Genomic DNA, 5638 nt, shown 5'->3' on the forward strand with positions numbered 1-5638 from the left:
TTTGCACTCGATGGTGCAGGCTCTGATTTACATATTACATCTTTGGGGGATTTTGGCTCTTGTATTGCGTAGGGCTAAATAAGAATGAAAATTACAAACTATGGCCCCATTAAAAACCGTTCTCCCCTCCTGAAAGGAAAAGGGTGCCATAGGAAAAATGAAAAAGACTACATCAATTACACATAGTGCCGTCGAAGCTCATCCGCATTCCAAGATCTGGGTATGTCGTTGCCGTCCATATCCTTCAATCTGTAAGAACCAGTCTTGACGAAGATACTACCAGAAAAGGACCTTCCCACTTCAGTTGTAACTTGCCCACTGTATCTGGATTGGCCACTCTCCGAAGCACCAAATGTCCTGGCTTGATGTTTTTCAATCGAACTTTCCTATCACGCCATCTTATTGTTTCGGCTTGATACTTATTGATTTGTTCTATGGCCTGAAATTTGGTCCCTTCTATAGTGTCTTTTGTTGTTTGATAATCAGCTTCGTCCTCCACTGAAGTTATTGTTCTTATTGATCCTGTCTTTGCTTCTTCTGGTGTTATTTCTTCGTCACCGAACGGGAGCTTGAAAGGTGTAAAACCTGTTGACCTTGACACAGTTGTGTTGTGGCTCCACACCACTTTAATTAACTCATCTGGCCACTTTCCTCTGGGATGGTTGAAGATTAACTTCATGATCACATATGGTCTTGTTCTTGCTTCCATTCTTTTATTATAAACTTCATCATCCAAAAGACAGTTACCTTGGAGGAAAGATATAATTTCAGTCCTCCAATCTTCACTATGTACAGGTGATATTGCAAGCACTGCTCTCTCCATAAGTTCGACTAAAGGTGCTTTTATTGTCTCAAAGAACACTTCCGAAGGCAAAGGGAGCCCCTGTGCTGCTGATTTAGCTAGCAAATTTGTATGCTCATTTTCCCCTCTTGGAATATTTTTTTACAGAAAATCCTTCGAAAGAGGCCTCCAATCTTCGGACTGCATCCAAATATTTTTCAAGCTTCGGATCCCTTGCCTTGCTGCTTTTGTCTACATGGCCAGAAATAACTTGGGAATCAGTTTTAAGGATTGCCCTTCTTATTCCCATTGCCTTTAACTTCCAAAGCCCTAACAGAAGAGCTTCGTATTTAGCAATATTATTTGTACAACTAAAGTCTAGCTTTACTGCGTAGCATGTCCTGACTTTAGAGGGCGCTACTAGAACAGCAGTCACTCCAGCGCCGAAGGTTCCCCAAGAACCGTCACAGAATACCTTCCAGGCTTCGGCATCTTTTGTTGCTTCTTCTCCTTGAGCCCCTGGCATCCAATCAGCAATGAAATCTGCTAGAGCCTGAGATTGAATTGAGGATCTATGTACATAATCAATGGTGAATTCATTGAGTTCTATAGCCCATTTTCCAATTCTTCTTGTAGCTTCTCTGTTTCTCATTATGTCCTTCAGAGGTTGTGATGAAGGGACTATTATATGATATGCTTGAAAGTAATGCCGAAGCTTTCTGCAGGCCATTAACACAGCATACAACACCTTCTCCAATTTTGTGTAATTTTTCTTTGATAAACTGAGTACTTTGGAGACGAAGTATACTGGTGCTTGCCTTTTTACTTGGCCATCTTGCTTCTCCTGTACAAGTGTCGCACTGACTGCAGAATGGGAGGCAGCCACATACAGGAGTAATGGAGTTCCTGATGAAGGTGGAGTTAGAGTTGTCAATTCTATCAAGTATTGCTTTAACTCTTCGAAAGCCTTATGTTGAGCTGGACCCCATTGAAAAACTTCGGCTGACTTTAGTATTTCAAAGAATGGCAGATTCCTCTCTTCTAATCTTGATATAAATGTGTTCAGCGGTGCCAGCCTTCCTACCAATCATTGAGCCCCTTTCTTTGAATTTGGTGGCTCCATCCGAAGGATAGCTTCAATCTTACTTGGGTTAGCTTCGATACCCTTTGTTGATACCAAACAGCTAAAAAACTTGCCCTTCTTTACCCCGAAGACACACTTTTCTGGATTTAACTTGAGACCAGCTTGTCTGAAATTGGCAAACGTCTCTTGCAAATCGGCAATGTGATTTTCTTATTTCGTGCTTTTTACTATGATGTCATCAACATAAGTTAGCGCATTCCTGCCTATTTGAGAGTGAAGAACCTTGGCCGTCATTCTGCTGAAGCTTCCTCCAGCATTCTTGAGCCCCTCAGGCATCCGAAGGTAACAATAAGTACCACTGGGAGTTATGAAGCTTGTCTTTAGCTCATCCTCTTTCTTCATCAAAATTTGGTGATAGATCGAGTAGGAGTCCAATAAGCTCATGAATTCCGAAGAAGCTGTTGCATCTACAAGGGAGTCTATTCTTGGTAAAGGGAACTCATCCTTCGGACATGCCTTGTTGAGATCTGTGAAATCAATACACATTCTCCATTTCCCATTAGCTTTCTTCACCATAACAGTGTTAGCTAGCCACTCTGGATATGTTACTTCTCTGATGACATCAGCACTGAGAAGTCTCTTTACTTCATTCCGAGCACCTTCGGCTTTATCCTCAGACATTTTCCGAAGTCTTTGCTTTCTTGGCCAGAAAGATGGATCCACATTGAGTGAATGCTCAATGACATCTTTGTTAACACCACAAATATCTTTAGCTGTCCAAGCAAAGTCATCTTTGTTGTTGAACAAAAATCTTAGCAGAGTATTTTTCTTGTTCACCAGATAACTGAGATTCCAGCAGTACCCTTTGGTCTGATATATCTTCACATAGGAGCATAGGCTTCGGCTGATCTGTCGAAGCAGCCTTCTCTCTTTTGTGCTTATATTGTTGACAAGCTTCGGCTCCATCTATGTTATGGATCGCCTTTGAATCCGTCCAACTCCCCTCAACCCTCCTGGTAGCTTCTTGACTCCCATGAACAACAATGGGCCCTTGTTTTGAAGGTATCTTCATGCATAAGTATGCTGGATGAAGTATTGCTTCGAAGGCATTAAGCGTCCCTCGACCAATGATTGCGTTGTATGGGTACTCCATGTCAACAATGTCAAAGACAACTTGCTCAGTTCTTGTGTTGTGGATGTAACCGAAGGTAACTGACATTGTTATTTTGCCAAGTGCCACAATCTGTCTTCCTCCGAAGCCACAAAGAGGGTGTGTTGCATCATGAATCTTGTCTTATGGTTCTTGCATCTGTATGAAAGCCTTTGCAAAGATGATGTCTGTTGCACTGCCTGTGTCAACCAGAACATTATGGACCAGAAATCCCTTGATGACACAAGATATAACCATGGCATCATTGTGAGGATAGTCTTTAAGCTGAAGATCCTCCTGGGAGAAGGTGATTGGGATATGAGACCACTTGGATCTAATGAAGGGTCCTTGTACCCCAACATGCTACACTCTTCTCTGTGTTTTCTTCTTCTACTTCTTGTTAGCTGACTCTGAGCTTGAACCGCCTGTGATTGGGAGCACCAGCTTCATAACCGAAGGTGCTACATCTTGATTGTTGTACGAAGCCATTGTCACAACACTGGAACTGAGTTCATCAGAGGTGGGCACCAATGTTGGTCACTTGTTCTCAAAAGCTATGAATCAAAAACAAGGCAACACAAATGTTAATGGTTAAAGACCTTCGTCCTTTGTAACATTATGTCCTTTAGGATATAATGATCTCCGAACAAATGTCATGAAAGACATACCTTCATCATTTAACATACAAAGGTATAAACATGAACATGTGAAACACAGAAAGAGTATAAATAATCATATTAAATCATTAAATTATTCATATTGATGTTATATAATCATGAACAAACATTGATAATATCAAGTTACATTTGTACCTTCGGTTTGACAGAAGGTAGAAATCCGAGAGTGACGTGCGAGTGATTACAAGTCAACGTGAATAGTACGGGGGTACTGTTCATCTATTTATAGGCATGTGACACAGCCCAGACAAAATTACATTCATGTCCTTGATAACTAATCATAACCATGACACAAACTATCAGGGACCATGCGGTCTTTTCCTCTTTAAGTCGGTGTCATCTTTCGTCTCAAGCGTGTCATCATGCCGAAGGTGTTTTTGCTTAGAGGACCTTCGGCGGAGAAAAAGGCTCCCAACAGATCGTATGATGTTAGAATAAGCAATCAGAGGAGGGTGAATGATTGTGGGAGCTTAAAAATATTTATCTCACCTTTTCCTAATAAAAAACCAAAATATCGCGCTTGTATAAATCTAGACAAATTGTTGTTACGTTATTAAAACATTGCTGAACAAAATCCATAACTTCGATAGATCTCAAAATTTAACACATTAAACTAGATAAAATAATGAAATTAATCCAACTACAATCATGTTGATCGTATTTTTGGATCTAAATTTATTAAGGAAACATGGTAACTGTTTTAGAGAGTAACAAAATTTAATCAAGATCTAATTTCGAAATTAAGCAATAATAAAAAAGATTAATATCTCAAGCTTTGTAGATCAATAAATAGATGAATTATTAATGATATAAATATATCAAAACATTAGTAATAATTGAAAACAAAGGTGTCACACCCGGATTTAAAGGATAAAGCTAGGTGCGTCTCTTATGTGCGCCAAAGAAGAACAACACATATAATGACAAAGTGTATAGAGATAAATGTCACAATATCATAAAAGTAATTATTACATAACGGAAGTCTTACAAAAATAAATGATATGTAAAGCGAATTAAATGTCCATCCATGGCACCATAAAGCTGACGGGGAGACGTCACCTAGATCAACTCGTACTCCTCATTGTACGGCTCCTCCTGAACCATCTGTTCTTCTCCTGTGGGGGGTTTATATATCGCAGTTGTGAGCTCACAAAAGATCATAGCTTAACAAGTCATGGGGAATAATGTGCATGAACTCACCAAAGGTGTGAGTTCATGTGATGTGTAAGGCTGATCAACAATAGGGGTTAAAGCTGAGCATTGTTTTTAATAAGTTGGTCAAATTTTATTAGCAGTTACTAAATGTAAGTAAATATCAAACTAGAATAATAATAGAACAAAATTAACAATAAATCCCATGCAATGCAAATGACAAACTGAATTTAGTTCCATAGTTTAATCATGCGAGAGTCCTGAGCTGCAAATGACCGCGAGCACAACTAGTATACCAGTTTTACACTCTGCAGAGGTTGTACCCTGTACCCACAAGTCATGTTACCCATCTGTCAAGGGATCGCGATTCCCATACACCTCTACCAAGGAAGCGAGGTAGGGTAACACTATGAGGCCTTTGCAAAGTTCCACTAGCTTCAGAAAACCTGTTACAGTTTTTAGGAAGAGCAATGCAGGAATCCTCTGTCTGACCGCCATCGCAGCAAAATCAACCTAGGAACCTCCCTACACGCCTATCCCCTACTTCCCTTGCCCCTATCGGGTAAGGTAGTCCTCCACTAGCTTTCCTAGTTAGTTAGCCAAGGGTGTCCCATTCCACCCTTGTGTGGCACATGTTTCTCAAGTTATGCTCCATGTTCCAAATAAAATAATGATGTTGTCATGAACAATAAATAAAATAACAGTATAATTGGAACATGAACATAATGTAATATTAAACCATATATAGCAATAGCAAAACTACCCAATTAGTTCAGGAGTAAACAAGGTGAAAA

This window comes from Zea mays, chromosome 9 (assembly GCF_902167145.1).
Source record: "Zea mays cultivar B73 chromosome 9, Zm-B73-REFERENCE-NAM-5.0, whole genome shotgun sequence".
Lineage (NCBI taxonomy): Eukaryota > Viridiplantae > Streptophyta > Magnoliopsida > Poales > Poaceae > Zea > Zea mays.